This window comes from Rhipicephalus sanguineus, chromosome 3, assembly GCF_013339695.2.
Source record: "Rhipicephalus sanguineus isolate Rsan-2018 chromosome 3, BIME_Rsan_1.4, whole genome shotgun sequence".
Taxonomy (NCBI): domain Eukaryota; kingdom Metazoa; phylum Arthropoda; class Arachnida; order Ixodida; family Ixodidae; genus Rhipicephalus; species Rhipicephalus sanguineus.
In genome coordinates, this window is record NC_051178.1 from 137,324,104 (window position 1) to 137,346,609 (window position 22,506).

The 22,506-nt window shown below is 49.5% G+C and overlaps 1 protein-coding gene across 7 annotated transcripts in view; it reads right to left on the reverse strand.

The window, feature by feature from the left end:
• LOC119387257 (elongation factor-like GTPase 1) overlaps positions 1-22,506 on the reverse strand; it is a 429,910-nt gene that overhangs the window by 238,209 nt on the left and 169,195 nt on the right. The gene's annotated exons all lie outside the window — the stretch shown is intronic.

The window sequence follows — 22,506 nt, forward strand, 5'->3', positions numbered from 1 at the left end:
TTGCAACGGCGCTTCCCGTTACGAGGCCTGCGCATGCAGGAAGGAAAAGAAACCGGACGGTGGTGGACAGCCGGGTCTGCTCTTTATTTTCTTCTCTTCCATTCATTCTTTCTCCCTGCACGTTTAAAGAGTTTCCGGGATACCCAGCTGTACTGTGCTCTCCGGAACGAAAGCTTCAGAGCGAAAACCGCGCTGCATATTATGAAGAAATGAATAAATAAAGAGTAAAGGAAAGAAACGAGGAAACGAAGAGGTTTTGCTGGCGAGCGCCATGGTCGCTATCGCGCATTTTTAATATATATATATATATATATATATATATATATAGTGAGATGCATAAAGCGAATATATAGTTCGCCTGTTGTTCTTGAGAAGAGCTTGACGATGAAAATGAACAGGCATGTTGTTGCCCATTGGCTGCGCCGACACCGTGCTTCGAAAGCTATTGTTTCTCTAATGCGAACCTGAACGAAGTCGCGTATGCCTGCTCGCGCATGCATATGCGTGCAGGCATATGCGACTTCACGCACCTTATACGAATATATAGGTTGCATGAATGGTCCGTAAGCCATGCGGCAAACGGATGACATCTCGCTTCGACTTGACAATTTTTCCTCGGAAATAATTACTGTTTTTTTGTTTCCTTCTTTATGCTTCAGGCCAATGGTATGCGAAAAGCGCTGTGCCTGTTAGGCAGCGTGGTTTTGTTCTATTAAAGCGCAATCCACCTGCTGCATACAGTATGTCCTCGCTGCGTTCCGAAAACCTATGTGCGACGGGGTTTCGCGTTTGCAAGTACACGCGCAGTTATTGCACTTTTACAACATTCTCATTCACCATCTTTCCAATGAAATCTCACCTTGCAAAGCTTAGATTTATCGTTATGACTGCAGCCATTGCCAGGTCACATCCGCATTGCGAAGAACTGTGCCGCACGCGGCCGCGGCTTCGCAAGTTCATTGCTGTTTTTCATTCGATTAAACGGGTTCCTCATGTTCAACTATTGCGTTTGTGAAGAGGCTAGCAAAGAACCTCCTCTGCCCCTATCCCAACATTGAAGTCCAACCCCACCTTCACCTGCAGAGCCACACTCGAGCGATACTGCGTACGCAGTATCGTTCGTGTCAACAGACATTAAATTCTCCGTTCTCCCGTAACCCCGGCCATAAGACGTCTTTTCATGTGTGCAACGTGGCGAACTTGACTTGTGTATATATTACTGAAGTCTATTTTCTCTTTCTTCAGCGTATTAACTTGCACGTGTCTACTAGCGGTTCGTGGCCACATGGGGCTTTCCCGCGTGGCGCCTCCCGCATCTCTATACATCAACTACGTGACAAGAAACAAGAAACAGCTGACTGCGTCCTCTCGAATGCTTTGTAGCTTGAAGCGCTGTAGAGGACAGAATTGGTAAACGCGCTCAGTCAGACACGAAAGAACTAACAGGATAGAAGCTCCTGCTGATTATCTATATGTTTTTTTGTCTTATATGAACAGGTGTATATGTACGCGTCACAAATCATAGAAAGAGACATAAACAGGCAATCATATGCACACAAACTGAATATATATTTTCATTCTTTCGGTTGACGATCTTCCTTAGCAGATAATGATACTACACCTTGAGTATCGCGTCTGCTCTGTCATTTTTAATTTCATTTAGCGTTCTATACTACCTGCGCTTCAACCAAGTGCGCGAACTGGACCAAAGACACGCGCTTTTAATCCTTCATGAACCGACGCCTCAGATATCGATATAAAAAGCGGATAGACGACCCTGCCTCGCAGCGCAGAATGCAGGCGCCTCTGCGGTGGGAAAGCGGCTGTGATTTGCATGGAGCTCCGTTCCCACAAGCGGGCGCGTCGCAAGATTCGCTTTCGCGCCATACGCGATACCCTCCGATAGCGCCGCTACGGCGTGCGAAGTCGCAGTCACTCGCGCGGTTGTTACATTATTCTCCCGTGATCGCTACTTGGCGGAGCCTCGGCCTTGTCCGCATAAAGCGGCGTGCCGGCGCGCGATTGCCCGGTTAGAGGAACGCCTCGCGTGGGAAAATGGGACGATCGTCGGGGTGCTTCGCGGTCAGCGCCACGCGGCGTGCCAGATAGCGTATAAATGCGCACTCCCGCGGGATGCATGCCGGTAAGAAAGGTCACATAGGTCGGTGGGGGCGTATGCGCGCGAGAGTTGTCTGTCGCCTCTGGGCGCCGAACCTTTTCGCGTTTGAATGAAGACGCCGGAACAGGGATGGCCCGGTCGCGTCGGGCGTACACCACGCCCGTTCGGGCGAGCGCGGTGTCTTGGGCTGTGCGCATAGCGTGTATACTATACACGTGCGCTAGGAATGGGGCGGAAGTCAAAGCTCAGCGTGCAGCGATGCTTACGTGCAGTGGCGAGAGATTACGGTCATTTGACAGGTTTGCACGAATTCGAACCATCGTTCGACGGGGCGCCTCTTTTATCGCGCGCGTACCTCCCGAACGCCACAGCAGAAAACGTTCTTCCTGTGTATTGTTTCGCTGAGTAAATCGCGCTCGAATCTATCTGCTACGTGCTGAGCGGCAACAACGGTATTGTCCCGAGAGAAGCGTTCACCCTCGTATAATCGTCGGCCCTGTCAGTTCTAACTCCCGCTCGCACGGCTCTATCGTTCTTTCTCTCGCTATTGTTGTACAGTCCGATACATTCGTTGCAAACCGCGACGTGCGCTAGTCGAGCACGTCATCCTTCACGCTTGCTCCCGAGATTGAAGCAAGTGGTGTTGCGCGTGTTCCAATGGTGACGTGCAGGAAACAACTTCCTTGGAGGTGTCGCAAGTTTCTGGTTGCACGGACCACACAATTTCTGCATATGTACGAATAGGAGGAGGACGACAGTCGTTTGCAAGCTCTACGTGAACGATTGTAGTACTTACAGGTGTCATCCTATGCTGTGAACAACAGCGATTGTGCGCATTAAATCTCTCTGTTTGCCTCTTATTTTTCTAGTCCCTAACCCCTTCCTGCCGTTACCCCCACACCAGTACAGGGTAGCGAACGAATATCTGTTCTGGCTAACTTTCCCATCTTCCTTTCTTCCACCCCTCTCTCTCTCTCTCTTCCTCCCTATCCTCCTCCCCTCCTCCGCCCCTTCTCTCTCTGTCTGCAGGTTCAAGACAGCGAGAAGATGGTCGGTAATTATCCTCATAAAAACGACAACTCACTCGGCAGTTCGAGTTACACCCCGATAGTTAGGGCCGGTTAGAGGCAGACTGGCCTGGGGCTGGTTTGCATCTTAAGACCTCTCCTTGTACCCCGGGCTCTGATTCATGCTGCTTCAACCTATACTAAACAAAGTTTGCTGACCGACATAAGGCTTATGAGGCGTGAGAAAACTTCCTGAAATTACTGTTTGTATATTTCATTAATTTAATCAGTAGCTACTTCCCAAAGTGCATGCTTCAACGCGACGAACAACTATAACCATGGCATCATTATGAATGAAGGAAAGGAGTGTTAGTTTTTAGGGCTCGTTTTTTTCTTTGTTATACACAATAGTAATGAGCACTAACAGACAGTAATGCCAAGGAAATGCATTATTGTCTGTTAGTGCTCATTAATATGGCATCATTAAGTGTGGGCAACACTGGATTTACTGGAACACTGGAATTGGCGCTTGATTAGCTGCTTAGCAGCTAATCAGAGCTGCTAGCTCTGATTGTTAGCATGAGTCCTAGCAGTTGATACCGCGGGATCGCAAACAAGTGACGCGGATTAATTAGTCAATTGCTGACTAACGCATCGGCCGCGCCACGTCGTGGCTGTCAGAAACTTTGCGTAATTTTCATCGTCGCAATCAAGAGATGCAGCCAATGAACGCGCGGAAAACGTGTACGGCTGCCCACAGCCCCTGTAAAGTCGTTTCTGCCTCAAGGCGCCCGCGCGTCCTTCCGCGTAGTTGACGTATTCGCCACCGTACGTACAATGGCGAGGTTACGCGGACGCATGGAAAAAAGCATTCCGGATCTTTTGGGGCTTGGCGCGCGAGTCGACGGTCATCTGTCGCGGGCGTCCGTGGGGACGATTCCGCGGCTCGGTCTCGTGTACTCCCGTTTTGAGTCGAACGTCGGCGACGCCACAATCGCGGTGCATTGTATGTGTTATGTTCTTTGTCTGAGTTATACGGGCATTGTAGTACATCATTTGTCGTGTTTACATTAATTGTTTGTAAGGTACGGCTACCGAACTCGCTGTTATCTAAATTCTCCTAATAATTATGTTTATGGGTTCGTTACACTACGGTGTACACTACGGTGTTCCATGAGCGGCTCTTTCAGATCTCACAGACTGAATTATCGTTACTGTATCGAATATTGGCTTAGTAGTAGCATTGGTAGTAACCTTCTTCATTCATGCAGGGGCAGAAATAGCTCCGCACTACCCCAATCTGCACCCCTCCTTTCGCCTTTCCCGGATGCCGGATGGGAGTGTGCAATAACAGATATGGAAATCAATTTACAATTACATGCGCTGTACAGCCCCGCCTTTGAACGTGACAGCACTGTAAGAAGCGACGAAGGCGGATATGACCTCTTCTTGTTATTTATTCATATTGCAGGTCGATTAGCCAAACTTATCGAAAACGCCTTGAAGCATACATATTTACTTTCCACGTTGCTGATGCATGTTCTTTTTTTTTTTTTGCCAGAAACACGGTGTACTGCTGGAAAGAAGGAGTCCGAAAAATAAAACGAATAAACAGTATCAGACATCCCCGGTGTTCATTACCTGCGTCCGCTGTTGCGAACTAACTGGTCTTATAGTTGTCGCTGGCACCCAATGTGCGAAACTGAACGAAACGGTTGCTTCCAGACTGTTTCCCTGCTTTGAAGGAGGCGGTTTTAGAAGTACCTACTTTCCGTCATGGCGATCCCGTATTCAGAAAAAAAAAAAACAAAAAAAGACACCTTACGCTACAATTGTTCGTAAGTGAAAATTTTAACCAATCCAGATGCTGGGTATATCATTATCGAATCCGGCCGACCAATGGCAAATCTCGCTTACGAACGGAAAATGTTTGCAAGCTCTTCCCCGTTATCGCGGCGTCGAGATCATGAACAGGTCAGCAACGCACAGTAGTCTCAGCGATGTAGCTCAGCAATGCACGGTAGTCTCGTACTGTACACCAGGTTCATATGCGTACTAATGGGCGCGGCAGGCTAACAACGCACCATTGGCACCTGTCGGGCGGACACTCCTGGAATCTCTGCGTGATCAGACTGAACGTGTGACCTCAAAGTCGACTCCGAGCGTGTGCACATACGGCCCACACGCGCGAACGTCAATGCACACGTCACAGGCAATGAACCAATTACTGCCTCGCAGGGAGACGGTGACAGGACGCGGAGTTTCGCAACGGCCATAACGCGAAGCAATTGTCGCAAACCGGTGCGCTTACGGCACGTGACCGAACGCTGAGCGTGGACAAGGGGAACGCGTTCGACGCAGTGCATGCGGTTCGCACAGTTCGAGCGGCCGCTCTCCCACCAGGAGGCACAATGGGACCCTGACCCGAGAGCGTGTGCAGAGGAAAGCCATTCAGTCGGAATCGATCAAGACTTCACGATCCGATTCAATGGCTGGACGACCGCAAGGAATGGGGGCCGCAGTCTGCGCGCAGGTCGGTCGTTAGAGCGCACCAACCGTCGAAAACTACGCGGTGCTGTCCGTGTATACTGGAGCGTAGTAGGTGGGTGAAGGAAGGGGTCCCCCGCTTTGTGCTTGCTTACGTTTCACACATTCTTTTTCCTTCAGTTTTTCTTTATCGCTGTATTTTTTCGGATTTTCTAAGCGGTTCACGAAGTACTTTTGAAAAGCCTTAGCCCTATTATATATAGCTTTCCGTTTGCCTTTTCCCATCATTAACATTTTTTGCTTCAGTTCGTGGCGCTCTCTTTCGAAAGGGGGCCCGTTTGAGGAGAAACATAACTGTGTTTAGGTCGGAGAGAGGAAGGCAGTGCTGAGACGTTCGCCTGCGTTCTTCTTTCTCAAAGCACCCCTCTCCTTTTTTTTTTTTTGCTTTTATGTCCGCCGTACGCTATACTTTCACACCCTCCGCCATGATTCCCGAAAGCGATAATTTTAGTTTGGCGTATACACCTTGAAAACTCAACCTGTGTGGCCACAGTCGTACCGCAGTGGAGCTCTCGTGAACTTTCATACATATGAACGAACATGCTCTGCGTAGTCAGCGCTCGGGCAAGTTAGTAGACTAAACAGTACAACCGGTAAACTGAAATAATGTGCACAATGTAAACTCAGGGCCCCAAACATCCACTAGTGCACCTTTACAATATCTGCCCCGTACCGAGGTGCGCGAAGTCCTACATTTTGAGCGAATGACTCGAGAAGTATCAACGCGCTGAGTGGTTAACGTTTCACGTTCTCCAGCGATAATTGACGCAGTCTCTTAAGTATACCCTCGTGAGTGAAACCTTACAGAGAAACGTTGTGACAGACCCGGGCATCAGCAAAAGGTTTAATGTATCTAGTGCCAGAATCATACAGTATGCATTCCGTGTCACTGATCGAGGTGCGTTGCACAAGTCAACAAAAGAGCAAGACACGCATCGTATACGGCGACTTGCCTGGTTGGCAGCGTATTTCTAAGACAGCTTCGTTTAACCCAAGGGACCATGCGATAGATTGTGCACTCTAAGGGGGAAAAAAAAATGAGTAAGTGCCACTTTTTTCGGTGAGTCCCGACTTGCTACGTATATGACTCTCTTTAAAGAGTTACGTTAACTCTCTTCTGGGTCCCATGACTCTCCGACGAGAACATAATGATCTCCAAAATGAATTCACGCGTCTCTTTAAACAGAGTCATACGTGGCAAGTCAGGGCTCCCGAAAGAGAGTCAAATGACTCTGTTCTTTTTTTTTTTTCTTGGAGTGTGGGTGTTTGAACGCAGAGCTGCTGCAGTCTAGACAAGCGTACATCAGATCCAAGCAAGCGTGCGCGCAGACATGCGTACACGAAGTCCCAAGGTCAGTTAGTAGTAGCTGCGCTTAGCAGCACTTGAGTAAGTCTCCCAGACGTGGCCGTGCACGCAGCTGGCTGCAGCTGGCAATAAATCGAGCAACGCTGCGGTCGCTGCTTCCGATCGCGGTGCGGACCCTTGTGTAGCAATTCGGCGTGAAGGCCACTAGTCACGCGGCCGCCCAAGAAGGTGCGCCCTTTGTTCTCCGCGCTGCTGCACGCTGCCATTCCTGCGTCGATATGTGCTGCGTGGTGGTCCTGCCTGCAATCGTGCCTCTTTCTTTGTATGTATCTTGTTACTTGTCGACGAGCGTTTTGTTCTCGCGAGCTGGAGAACGCAGGCTGGCATCAGCGCCCGACGCGCGTAAGCCGGTACGCGATGTGGCTTCGAGTATTCTCGAGTCTGCACCTGGCAAGGTCGAACAAGGAAGGCCCTTCCGTTGCCAGTAGATCTTGCGACCGTTGAGATCTTGCCGTCTTTGTTTTACCGCGCGTTATGCATATCGTCGCTCTCAACATGTCTGCAGCGGCGGCAGCGTGGGAACGGCCTCATTGGATTTCAACGTATATGCCGCGTGATAAGGCCATGGAAAATTATGAATTGTCAGAAGGGCGCGTTACAGTTGTCTCTTGGTAAAATTGCATATATTTCAGCCTACGTGTTAGAAACATCTATATAGGAAATTGGTGTATTCATCTGGGAGGTGTATTCAATTGGAGAAACATATAGGATATGCCTTTGCCCTGCAGTAGGCGTAGTCATGATGATGATGAGGAGGATGATGATGATGATGATATAGGAAAGGGCCCTGCATCCATGCTCGTTGTAGACGGCCATGCGCTTCTCTTGTTGCGTCCGCGCCCTTTTGAAACACTCCTAGGGACGTGTTGAGCCCAATCATAAGAAAAAGAAAACGAACTAATTCATTCATTCATTCACAAGTCGAGTCACCTACCCCCCAAAAAAGCAAGGTCATCCATTGTAAGCAGGACAATGAAAATTACATTGGATGCTCGGAAGATGTTTCAGTGTTGCCAGACACGTCTAACGTGAATGATTCCTCTGGGTCACTTCCCTGTATTTGAAGCCTGCGCAGACTATCGAGTGCGACATTGCAGAACTTATCAAACATGTATCAAAAGTATACGAATATTTCGCATTGAATGTTTAGCGCCATTATCGCCGTCGTCAATCGCATGCTAAACCAAAGAGATTAAGTCGTAGGCAGAGAGACAACTTGGCAAACCATGCCTTGGCCAGACGCTTTCTGCTAAGTAACCTCGGGAAACGCAGACATCTCGCAACCTTGCTAGACTATATACAGCGGCGCGCAACATTTCGCGGATAATGAATGCACAGCACCGAGTGCCAACGAGCTCGCAGATACGATACACGTGTTTATTAAGAAACGGACCGATCTAGCTCCTTGTTAGGCTGGCTATCGGAGTGTCGTACGTAGGTTTGTCTCAAAGCCGCAGCTTCTGGCGTGTGACAAGCGGCTACGACCTTAGCGACCCATTAGACCGCCGTCCGTGGCGTTGGATAAGACGCGGGGTCGACCTCGCGACCGACGGAGGCGTCGAATTATTGCCCTTGCCCCCATTTTTCGCGCGATCTTTTCAACGCGTCACAATCGCCGAGCGACAAGGTCGACAGTCGAGCGAGTTGGCGACACACATCGCAAAGTAAACCGGAGGGTGGCGACGGACGCAGAGTGCTCGGTCCCAGTCAATTTATCTTTCTGTTTTATGTACACACAAATACACGCAAGCGAAGGAGGCCATAGCAATTGCAACACAGAATCTTTGCGTGACTGCAAACAATCAGACTTGCTGCCACATATACAGTAGAATAATTAACCAATTAATTAATTAATAATTAATTAATTAATTAATTCGAAAGGAAAGTACTCGGTGTAATGCATTATCAAAAAAGGAAAACCAGCGCTGAATTTTAGACAAACACAAAACAAGAGAAGACGACAGGCGCTGTCTTTGCACAATGAACCAACTTATCCAAGCCTTAACCCTAGCAATGCATTACCAGTTAGTACTGCGCTCCTCATCGCGATGACCAATAACTTCTAGTACAGGGCTGAAGCACAAATATATATCCTTGTGAACCAGGCGGCGCACGCTGCGGCTCGAGATCATGCACGCCGAGCCATCTCCGACACGCAGAGAACACGTACCGACGGCTGTCACAAGGAGGATGAACGCATACCGAAGAAGTATTCAGACATTTTAGCGCATTACAGGAAGCAGAGGAAGCGGTACCCGCCGGCACACAAGAGTCTGAGTAGGGAGCAAGCGGTGGCCTGGAGAAGACTCCAGGCCGGAACTTATCCGCACGGAACATTGATGCACGCAATGTATCCAGGGACCTACAGGCGGGATTGCAAGCTTTGCCCACCGGACACGCGCAACACCCTGCGCCACATGGTGCTGGAGTGCACGAACAATCCGGACGTACCACCATCGTCACCCCCAAGCGAAAACGAAGAGGAAGGAGCGAATGCAGAGCAAGAATTAGAAGACCAGTGGGAGGCTCTGCTGGTGACGCAAGACCCTGCCAACCAGCTACGATTGGTGAACAGGGCTAGGGCGGCGGCAGCGAGCCATGGCTACCTGGACTGAGGAGGCCACCCACCTTAGGGCTGAAGTACAAAGAGCCTGGTCAAAATAAAGTTCATTTCTCTCTCTCTGTCTTCCGACAACACCTGTGCGAGTAGAGTTTTTCTTAAATGCATTTTGACTACTATGGAACTGACAGTAGCGACGTCTAAGAAGCTTCGTGACGCCGCTCAATGATGCTTGTGTGGACGCAGTGAGTCATATACAGTCGTCGTCAAAGCGAAATATGGACCCTTTCTGCACCAGCGCAGTATTCCCCCGTAATGCATGCTGTACCACGTCATGCCCCGTTGTCAGCCCACTGTGTACCTTCGCTCTGTGCTGTGCACAGCACAGAGCACAGAATTCGGCAGTTCCGGGACCTAAAATTTCATTAATTCCATCATGCTGATGAATCACGTACATAAATTTGTAAGATGTTGTTCTCTTGTCCAGTACAGCGCACTTGCTAGCGTAATTCGAGAACGCCAAGCAGACAGGGGTCCCAGTATATAATGTCAATATAAGGCTTGGATAGCATTCCTTTCCGTCTGTGCGTCTTTGTATAGCGCAGATGTGCGTGTAGATTCCACAAAGCCAGTTAGGTGCAGATATCTCTGACCTTTTCGAGGGTCGAAGAAGGGAACGTATTCTAACGCTGAGGATCTTATCTGAATCTGCCCGGCGTTTTACTAGTAAACTCTTTGCTCACGGCCAAGAACAGCCTGTAATATTTATGTACACGGATTGAGATACGCCTACAAAACTGAAATCCATACTCTTTAGTTTTTACCGACGCTGGAACGGACAAACGTCGGAAAAGTATTCAACTAATCCACCTGGTCCGTAGTTAATGCGAGCGTGAAAAGCGCAACTGAAAACATGGAACGAAGGGGAGGCAAGCAAGGACGTCGCTGTTTCTTGTTCATCGGAACCAACGGCTACGTCTTTGTGCATCACCTTTTTGTCTCGTGCTTTCAGTTTGACTGGTCGGGATCGTTTAATAGAATAATAGTCGATTTCGGGTGGCCATATCGTCTAACACAGGCGTCTCAAACTTATCTCAGGTCACAGTCACGAAATTCAGTCGGAATCAAGAGCCGGGACAGTGGAGAAGGTTGGAGCGTATAAGGTCGAAGGGGTTGAACAAAATATCAGCTAACGTTGAAAGAGGGCCTTTCCCATATCTCATACATCCGTCGTTTCTGAAGGGGACTTGACGTATATAGGTTTCGAGAAACATATCGATACTGATCTATAGAGAATGACTGAAATCTCGACGCCGATTCTGAAAAATAGAACTTTTCTGCTCCATGGTTATGTTTTAACGCGTGATGAACGCACGGGGCGCCTCGCGAAAAAAAAAATACTTGATACCAGCCACGTCTGTGCAGATCACGAACATACTTATCAACAAAATATATATTTTTTTAATGGGACGAAGACAGTCATGTGCGGGCCGGGCGGCTAGCGAAAGGTCCGCGGGCCGCGTGTTTGAGGCCCTTGGTCTAACAGCTACACCACAACCAGTTCCGGCCTCGCAACTGTGTGATGCGAGAGGGACCAAGAACTGCGTCGGCCGTCGAGAATCGAGGGCGGCGACTAGCGGAAGCCAGTGCCGCTTGCGCGTCCTCGACCGACAAGGAGCGATGTCGAAGGACAGGTCTTTCGCATCGTCCCGAGGAATTCCGATGCCGCCGTATCGGCGCCGCCGTCGAACACGCATTACAGTGTGCAGTGCAGAAGTAAGCATGCACATAAATGGTTGCGCGCTTCCTATCGACAATCACTGCCGCCGTCAACGTTTGCGCCTGCGATACGTGCGTATACGCACATACGCCGGGCTGCAAGAAGCCCAGAGCCTGGCGCCCGCGCACTTCACGCGCGGTACCATTTAGGGAGCGCACGGGGACGCCGAGGCTACCGTCGAGGACGGGGCCGCCGGCAAACTGCGATATCGCTCAGACCGGTCACTGCATAAACAGAACTGCAACGGTAGTGTACGGTCCGAGCCCACGCATAATGGTTCCATTCACGGCGATCGCATTCGGTTATTACGATAGAAAAAGCAAGGAAGGTCGTTTGAGAGAGTGGTAAGCTGGGCTAGTTGGTATTTATTCATAGTAATAAACAGCGCGATGAAAAACCAGAGGCAAAAAGGGAAGAACAGCACGGGACGAGCGCTGCCACTGCCGCGCTCGTCCCGTGCTGTTGCTCCCTTTTGTATCTGGTTTTTTTCGCGCTGTTTATTATTATGAAGGTCGTTTGGTTGAGTTGAACTGGTAAAGTGTCAGTAGCAAAAAAGAAATGTTGATCCCTTCGTCATAAGAATCGGTATAACACGAAAGTGAACCGTGTCTTCACAGGGGTAGTAGACTGTTTATTGTGCTTTGATGTATGACAGCTTGCACAATGTCTATTGAAGTTTGGCAGCTATAGCACCGTTAGATGCGGATGCACCCGCGTTGACGCCTGGAGGCACACTCCATCCCGACGACTAACGTCCATGATCTTGACTTGACCCTTGAGGTAGCAGAAGTAGCTACCATACACCCGTACACATCATAGGGTGAATCCCGCGAAAAGGTAGCATCAACAAGCACGCAATGAAACACTCCATATGCACTGATTCAAAGCGTCGTCATCTGACGACACAAACGACAAGGGGTGCCCTCCCCAGTAATAGGGTAAGCTACGCCTGTGCTCATGCATATACCACACAGCGCTTCAGAAACGCGAGAGGCAGAATCCGCAGCTTCAGCCGTGAACGCGGTAAGGCGTTCCACTAACCGCTGGCGTCTCTCTCGCTACCCCAAATCACTGACTGCGCGAAATTCACTCGTCAACGTCGTTGCCTTCCTGTGCCACTTAATGCAGCATCTTTATTAGCCGGTGCTATTGCACTCGAAGCAGTAGACGGCGGAGAAACGCGTTGACGCACGTGGAAGCTGCACTACTCTGTCAACGAGTCGTCACGCTAACACGACGCGAAAGGCAAAGCACGTACTGCGTCGTCTCTAGTACACTCTATCGTCACCGAACCTAATCATCGCATACGGCGCCTCGCACCGACCGTCGAGTTTTCGAAGCTCCGTTGCGCCGGTACTACCGACGCACTCCCTGCCGGCATTCATTAGTGCCATGATGCAGTACTTCAATTCACCGCTTCTAGACGGCGACACTACCCCACCAACATCAGTATGAGAGGGAAGTGTGAGAGATATAAGGCGCGCTTGTAAAGCCTAGTGCATGCGCGTCGGTGGCGCAATGGGTAGAACGCTGGGCACATGTCGTCGCTGACCGATAAGCCGTAGGCTCGATTCCCAGGGCATCCAAAACAACAAAACTTTTTCTTCTGGTTTTTCTTTGTCATCTATTCACGTACAATTTACCGATGTCACTTCCGTGATGAAAATGATGTCAGTGAAGTCTTGGTGGACCCCGGCATAAAACACTTTCGAGTTTAAAGAAGCGGGAGCGGGTCTGTGGTGGAAAGAAGGAACTGTGCGAAAGACACGGTGGTGGCTTGAACATGACGAGGGTTGACGTTCGTTCGGCATTCATAATACGGAACGGCCGACGGCTTAAAGTGCAATAAGGAAATCAAGAGAGGTTCACGCGACACAGATCAAGAAGTTTGCATGTATTCCTTAATGTGCCCCGTGGGTACTTGTTTTGAAAATAGCAACGCCAGATTATTCGAAAACTAACATGTATGGGCCAACGTAATGGAAACAAAGAGAATACGTTCGTCCCCTTTGTTTGACCTGTGCTGGGCGACATGCGCCTTTCGCGCACCAGATTTTTGTCCGAATTTTGCTTGGATTTGACAGGGTTTATGCTTAACATGTTGCGCGCGGCACACAGAAGCAGGTTTTCATGTATGTAGGAATAAACACCGTGCGATAACTTGAAGACATATATCGCGCAATCCCGTGGTTTTAAATTTAGGCTTTGTTTCGCTTCACTTATCGTGAATGTCTGTCTATTGTCTTTCATTTGACAACATTGTGGTTCCGCGGATGTGGCTTCCTGGGACTATATGTGATGATTTTGGTTCGATACGAGATAAAGGCGGCTGCTTTTTGGCAGTGGCATTAAGCAAAAAAACGGTCGCGAACTTAGATGCAGTTTTAAAAATTTCAGGCTGTAAAAACTTTAGCGCGGTCCCTCCGCTGCGGTATATGAAAGCTTTAACGTCGCTCTGTGACGTAAAGCCTCATAAATAAGCTAACCACTCGGGGAACCTGGGGAAATGCTACGACTTGTCACAGGAAATCTATATATTGTCAAGATTACATACTGTGATTGTGTTGGGGGATACGACTTATATATCTCGTCACTGGAGTTACCGTATGTTCGCACTTTTCCCTGTGGCTTCTAGAAGAATACGCTTATCGAAAACGCTCGCTTATAGCGAACTTATGTAATAAGCACTTATATGTAAGGTGACTCAACTCTACACTACGGGCTCAGGAATGACCATGTTTCTTGGAAAATAAGAACATAATGACAACGCATAATAAACAAGGTATGAGCAGCTTTTGTGAACTTTATGTGTGCGACCATAGCATATATCACCGAAATGGTTCAGCCCATGGCTGCTCCTCAACGGCTAGTTGTGTTGGCGCACTTGTTAAGCACTTAGTTGCATTTTCTTATTTATTATGCGGCAGAGTGAGCACTCCGATAAAGAAAAAATAAAATTGATACTTTCGACGACTAAGACGCCTTTCTTACAGAAAACAGCGAAGGACTTCTAAAGTGTTCTCTTTCCCGAGTTTTTTTTTTTCTACTCTTTATGCCATCGGCCGGTCGGCTTCCAATCTCTTGCGTCAGGATTGGCTGAACATTTTCAGCGTAAGAGATTTTTGTGAATAAGGGCGCAGAATTTTCAAAAAGTCGCACGAGCCTTTCGTTGAACACCTCGCTTGAAAATGATAACGAGAGCCAAGACGCAACGAAGACGCAGAGCGAGCTGTAATCTGGCTTCACGCATGGTGAGTCCAAATTTCGATTAACTCGAAGGGTGTCCGACTCGCAGGCGCGTATGGTCGCGTGGTGAAAAAAGACCTCGCATTCGACACGCCACTGCTCTCCCGCGGCGAACCTGTGGATCTATAAAGCAACACGCGCGTCTAGCGAAAATCCCAACTCGTTCTCGTGTCAGCTGTATAGTAAATGCTGAGAACATCCGACGCGTTGAGGCAGCGGCTGTTGAATCGTTGCAATCGCATCGAGATCGGCCCGAACGTGCGGCCGATGCTTCCTTCTCTTCCTCAGTGATCGCCGCAGCAGCGCGCGCAGAGTCCCGTCGCTAAGAGACGATCATTTCGCAAAACTAGGTGACCCGGATAAACGCAGAAAGGGGAGGGAGTGGAGGGCGCGTTCCCTCTCCAAACGCACAATGCCTGATCGTGTATTCTCTAAACAAACACACGTATACAAACGCACACGCTGCGTACGTGCCAGTACAGCGTGAGCCGATAACGCTTATATATCGCTAAAATCCGACCGGCGCACGCGTTCCTTGTTTCTGCGTATTGTTTTGGGGACTTTTAAACATGCTGTGCATATATAAATGCAAACGGACTCCTCCTCCGGCGGCGTGACTTCGTGCTGCGTGCACCAGGGAACGGCGCCCGGGGCTCTCATGACGTCTTCCCGTTCGCCCACGAGAAAAATGCTCGCGTTTTGCGAGCCGATCTCGCGGATACGCGGTAAAAGAAACAGATTCAACACGAGATTAGGCGGGGCTAACGCGCGCTCGCGCGCGCTGTTAAGCGTAACGGATTACGATAACGAGGCGTGCCCTTGACTGTTCCGCGAGGGATACGTGAGATCGGAGATTGGATTGCGTACAGTGTGCACGCGCTCGCTCGCGATTGTTACGCGATAGAGCCGCCCGTGGCACGTGTATAGAAGAGCGCTATATATTATACTGCGACGCCCGGATTGAGATGAGTATACGTGCGAGATGGTTTTCGAGGCGAGAGTTTAGAGTATAGTTAGAATAATAAGGCGCGCGTTTTGAGAGCTAAGGAAACGAAAATTGGAGCTGTTCGGCGAAAAGCGGCGTTTGCTCTGCCGTATCATTAGGCGTTTTCTCATCATGATGAAGTACACATAAACGCTGACTATTATTTAGAAAGATAGCGAAATAGATGTGCAGGGAAAATAACAGCCCATCAACTTCCATGGTCCTGCATGCTTACCCGTCGCTTCGTTTAACGCCTTATCGTACCACGTTTTTGTATACGCGACGTTGTATATCCAGACGTTGTGGCAACACACGTCTACGAAAGTTACAGATGCTGCTGGTGTTACTGGTGGTCAATGCACTACAGTAATGCCAATGAGAACTACAGGTTTACGTGTGGCTTTATGAAGTGCATGGTTGTGTGTTAAGCTTGGATGCCATTGAGCGGCTGTCAAGCGTCAAGTATACGAGAAAATTTGCGGTAAACGACATATTATCCACTCGTGGTTCTCGTCTCCGATTCGTCAATGTGACCCGAAACTCTCACTGCAGATGCAGGGCCTTGGTGGTAGAGTAGACAATAAGTGGACATATATAGAGTTACCACGAGCCAGGAACACTCACGACCGCCTGCGAAGCAGTTAGTCTATGGACATTTATGCCAGCGGATGTAGACTCATCGATGAATGGAGTAATAGCGAAAACACAGTGAAAGTGACGATGAAATGGCGAGTAGGGTATCACAGCAGTTTGGGCTGACGAAGAATAGGACCAGGTTTATTTATTTATTTATTTTACTCTCAGGGTCAACAGACATTACAGAGGGGAGTGGTAAGGGAGTGGTTTTCAGTCATAACGTCGAGCACCTTCCTTTGTACACTGAATCGACGGCAATTGCAATGAAAGTGCTCGGTCGTTTACATTCACGTACTTCACGTTTCTGACTATTGGTCTTTCTGATGATGTGAAGAAGGCGTTCGTAAACGCTACTTCAAGCCGCGAACAACAGGTGACAGTTGCCTGCCGTCGTGGCAAGCCGTTCGGAACGCAGACGTTCAGGGGCCGAATTCACAAAACTTCCCTTTCGTAACCGTGGTTTCCCATCGGTCAGCCGGCGTCACTAATGATATGTCTCGCATTGTGATTGGCTGAAATATTCTCTTACGAAACTTTTTAGCGTAAGACGCTTTTGTCGGTAATGCGATTAATGGGGCCAGTTGGTTCCTGATGGCTTAGCGATATGGTAGGTAGCCTAGCTATAGGGACACAGGGATAGAAGGCGCTGGTCCTGGGAAGTTTGCAGGATTACATTGGGCCAATGTAAGCTCACATGAGAGTGTTCGGAGCTTTCGTACAGCATCTGACCTTGACAATGGGATAAACGCAAGTGGCACTGTCGTGAGCCGAGCAAGAGAGATTGTCAGTCGCTGATATCACGGGACGGATTGCAGGTCGTCGCTGATATCTGCAAATGTCGCCTCTTTCGTGCGGTGCCCGACACAATGAGTAGATAAGAGCACGCGTGCTGTAACAGGTTGCAAATGAGACTTTAGTCGTGTTCACCTTATGGCATTATTACTTTTATTACAACCGCACGTCTTATTCACCATTGTATCACGATCCACGCCATGTACCTGTTTGATTACCGAACGTTTTAGGAAATCTACACTGTACTGCCAGGCAACAATATAAAATAGCCAAATAGCAAGTTTAATAAGTCAGCAAAGCTGTTTTAGATATCATGCGCTTGTAATAACGAATTCTGCCGCAGCAATGTCCCTCACTAATATATGTCAGCATAGCATTTTATATTTGAAGCCAGAACTAATGTGGTTTAAGAACCCAGTCGAGGAAACAACGAAAGAGGTACAGAACGAGCACATGATGATAGATGAAATATTCCAGTATTTGGTCGGCTAACATGTTCAATGTGATAACTAAGTTCGGAAGATAAATGAATTGCCATGGATATTATCTTCGTATGAAGTAGAGCAGGGTGAACACAGACACATACAAACGACAACATAAGGGCCTACGAAGATCATGCATCAACATACCGTGATCATGCATACCAACAAGCTCGAACTTCCGCGACAGCGTAAATACAGTGTTAGTATCACATTCATAGTCTGCGATTCTCAATTTATGTGGGATGGACCGGGTTAGTCATCTATCTAACAGCTCGGATGTGCTAAGTAGTCAAAACTTTGCGTATATATCGTCGCATCCGCGAAATAAAGTGATTAAGTCGTTGTTACACGTGTGGCTATAGATTTTAAGCCAAGCGCTTTCAACTAAGCAGCGCTTGGGACGTTAGGAGGAGTTGCAATCATCGACTTCTCATAGATGGGCACTATTCTCCTTCAGAAGAAGATGACACTGCGCCACGTGTGCTCAGTCGGCGCGAGGAAACCGATTAGTTCCACTCGATTTCCTCGAGTAATGACGCGACGCAGTCGCGGAGTACAACGTTTAAAAAGAAACGGGGAGAGAACGCACTCAGTTCGGAATGAGCGAAAGCACGGAACAACGAGACGAGAACAACTGAGGCAAATAGGCAGAATCGACGGGAGCGTCATCCGCAGAGACTTTGGAGCTGTTTTCTTCAGTACCGTCCGAAACGAGAGAGGGAAGAGAGAGGAGAGAGGGAGGAGAAACAAAAGAAACGGCACACACCGACCTCTTTCTGCCGTTCAATCGTCGCGCCTCAGTACACCGTGACCACCGGCCATAGCTCTACAGAAAGACGTGCGAATAGTGTTTAGGAGCTGCGTGTGAGCTATTTACGGCGCGCCGCCCACCACCACATTCAGCTTCGTGGAAACGGTATACAGACCCAGCAACAACTATACAGTATACGTATACGATTGCGGTGGGCCTCACGGAAAGGCGGCGATCTCTGTGGGTCGCGAAAGCGTGTAGCTGCAGCGTGCCGTGGTGATTCAGCGTATACGACGAGACTACACAACGAATTGCCCCTACAAGCTCACTATACTGTATACGTTGAACTTGGGGAAGCCCATCAGTTCGGGCAGTAGATGAAAGCTTTCCCTCTGCCTTCCGTGTTTGCGTCCAATCTTCCTCCTTTCCGATTAACTATCCACCAACTCCACGGGGGCCGTTTGTGAGCCTCGAACCAGTGACGGATATGTGCAGCGGTCAACAGTGGCCGCGCAGGTTTGCGATCAATATATGCACTGTACTGAACAAAGAATTTCGATTTCAACGTGGGCTCGGCTTAAAGAGGCCACGGAGAAGACGCGCTTGTGCTGCCTCTGATTTATGAACGCCAGAATAACCGAAGGAGAATTTCGTGCAGCCGAGAGATCTAGCCGATTCGTTGAACTTGAAGCAGCCAGTCGCAGGACGCAGTGGCATGGCGATAGCCGAAATACGCGAGAACTCGTTTTCGCCAACGTGATGGATGGTCGCTGATGCGAACGGCGCAAGAGCAACGGGGCGATGAAAAGAAGTAATAGGGGTTTCGAGCAGCATACCGCGCTGTCGTGTGAGATGAAAGCGTTTTCCTCGATCCACTGAATTTTGATTTTGCTACGCATGCGGCGTGAATCAAGAAACTAATCTTCGCATAATTAATTTCCAGACGTTCAAGAAACAAGAATGCAAAAGAAAAGGAGTTGTCCATCTCTATTATGTAGACAAAGTTATCGTCAAATTAATTTGTGTACATACGAAGCTTTCAGAACGTGATGACCGAGCGATAAACCCGAGAATAGAGCGTTATTGTTTTTGTTGTTGCTGCGGCGGCAGCCTCCGATCATGGCTCGTACCATTACAACGAACGTTATAGACTTGCTGTGGACGTACGTGCTCGGGGATACATCAGCGCCACATCAGGGCGACTGGTAACCCTCCCGACTTGCAATGCTGCATCCACGGACCCTTTCACGATGCTTACTAGACATATTGCAACGAACAAACTTGTTCGTTTACGTGTGAGGCGCCTTTTGTGCTGTAAAGAGGATTGTCGAAAGGCAACATTCGGGGAAATTAGGAAAACAAACGCGAACATTGCAACTGAGCCGTCTGTTCGCGTGTTCCGCGAGACGAATCCGTCTGGTCCTTACCTGCTTATTAGGGCGGCGTGAGCAGCGTGCTGTTCGCGCCTCATGCAAGGTGTTGCTCGTTCATTTCTACTGTTTCAAGACAGGCATACCCTTGCATTGCTCCGTGGCGAAATCACGACGTGCCTCACCGCGTGTTTTCGTCAACGGTGCGTGTATACCTTAACTATTTCGCCGCGAGACTGGCGCCTCGCGGTTAAGATCGACTGCCGTGTGCTCACGCTATATACGGGAAAGACGAACCACCTTTTCGTGTGTGTGTGTGCATTTCTTACATCGCTACGCTCGAGACAACGCACTTCTGTCGGCGCTGCCATAGACGCGAGCAAATTGGCTTTTCTTGAGGTTGAAGACGACTGGCGTGCAAGCTGGCGTGCATGCCGTTGTCTGGAGAGTCGCTGGCACGTGACAAACTTGGCGCGTGGCTGACGGTGTAGATCTCCCCGTTCTTCCTGGCTTCGAGGCGTCCTCCTCTTCGTGGCTGTATACACTCTCCGCAGTGGTCGTTGGGCGCCGGGAGACCGTGACGGGCGACCTTGTTGCGCTCCACAAAGACGTGTCGTCGCCGGGCGGCCACAGTAGAGCGCACCACAAAGGAAAGCCACAGGCGGCGGAGCGGGGGCGAGAGAGAGGAGGAGGGGGGCGACAACGCAGGGCCCGGTGTCGCCCCAAAAAGCCGCGCCACCGCCATTATTAGCCACCGCGCGAGCTGTGCCGACGAAGCAAATTGGCCCAGGGGTGACCTCGCATGCCGCCGTATATGCGGCTATCCATTGTGCAATCTCCAGCGCGCCACGACCTGGTCAGCATATCCCGCCCACTTGTCTCCTCCCTGTCTGGGCAGCAGGCGCTGCGCCCGTGTGGTCGGTCGTCGCGTAAGGCCCATTTTTCTCCTTGGCGGACGTGCTAAACACATTGTAGCGTTCTTGCAGCACCTTTCAGGGCCATCGATCTTGGAGAATATATGTATCAATCACGGTGCTCCCGCCCTCCTGTCTCCTCCACTTAATCATCAGCTGTATTGCTCTGAACGAACGTTCATCGGGACTGCTACACATTATAAGGGCTTTCCACCTGGCACAGCAGCCAGGGTCATCAATCCTTCATTAAACGGAATAATCGTCCGTCGCTTCCTACGTGATTCGTCATTTCTCACCTTTCGGCAGACATGTCAGACGCCGTTAACATGCTTGTCCATCAGGCGCAGTCGCCATGAGGGACAACGGCATGCTAGGGCGACATTGTCATTGTAGGAAGTTGTGCGTGGCCCGTACACCGGCTCTAAGGCCCATTGAACAGCAAACAGGCAGAGACTGGAAAGAAAAAAAAATCGAGTCTGCCGCTTGGCGTTTCGCCACGAATATGACTGTCTGTGGTGTCGCAAGAAACGGAAAGGCGAACTAAAACGTGGCCGCAAGCTGATTTAGTGCTCCGAATGTGACCGCGCACCCTAACTTCGTGACGAGCTCAGCTTCATAGAACAAATAATGGTTAGCTATACTTTGCACAAAGGGAGCGCCCCAACCAAGAAACCTCCTTGGCCCCAACCTACATAGGCTACATATACTTATACGTATGTTTTGCTGGGGGCGGGGGGCAGGCGTTGTATATGGGCGTGTATTGCTGCTGAAGACCAGGCAAGGGGTACAAACAGGACGAACACTGCTTGGGAAAAGGAAAACAGGACGCGTTTATCCTGTTTTTCCTTTCTCGTCCTCGTTTTCAGCACTGTTTTCTACGATGTATTCATACCGATGAGCTCGAGTTCAAACACTTTTAAGTTGATCTGCTTGGAATATGGGTGTATAGTCGGGAACGCGTAAGAAGGGGGTAAGATCATTGAAGAGATTCAAAGATCCTTAACCCAATGAACGTTAGTAGATGTAGAGGCCCAGTGTACTTAGATTTAGATGCACGTTAAAGAACTCCAGGTGGTCGAAATTTCCAGGGCCCTCCACTACGGTGTCTCTCATAATCATATGGTGGTTTTGGGACGTTAAACCCCACATATTATTATGTAGATCCCTAGATCTCGTGGTTCACGCTGTTATGATCGACCTCCCTGACATGGCGCCGCTTAGACGTGAGACGGTTGCTGGACAGCGCTTCCAGAGGTGAACCCAAAAGCGACAACAAAGCAAGCCGTACTTGGAATTTTGCGGCGCAGCCGCATCTCCTCGTAGAACCATTGGAACTTGCCCGACCGACTGGCGACCTATGAAAGGCTGTTTACAGTCAAAACGGCTTAAAAAGGGTGGTTATCTTGGTACGTCTCTGTTCGTCGGAGTGCCGCGGACAATGAGCCAAGCGACTGAGAACAGTCTGGGGATGCATTTCCCACGTTCTCCGTGGTGCCTAATACCGCTGTTTCTACAAGTCGTGGTCTGCCTGGCGCCGTTGACTCCTCATTGCAACGGATTACGGAATTGATTTCTACGTAGAACCCAACATCTTCGCGCTGTGCTGTGTGATGCGCCTGGTGCAGTGTTTGTGCAGTGTTTTCTCCCTCGCCATGGTACGAACTGGGCGTGCCTCTCCCGCTTTCCCTGGGTTGGGAAGAAGGCGGTGTTTCACCCTCCCATATCGAGGGCGGAGGTGAAGAGCACATTTTGATTGGACAATCCTGGGTTCCATTGTTTCCCCAGCAAGGGATCCTGGGAAGACGTGGGCTTTAAAACACGAGCGCAGAGACGCTCGAGGCATGCTACGAGAAACATTGAAGTAGCACGCTACCGTGAACCTGTATATATAATGTAAATAAACACTCCTGTTAACCGCACCGGCTCCTCTCCTCGACATCTCCCCGGGACT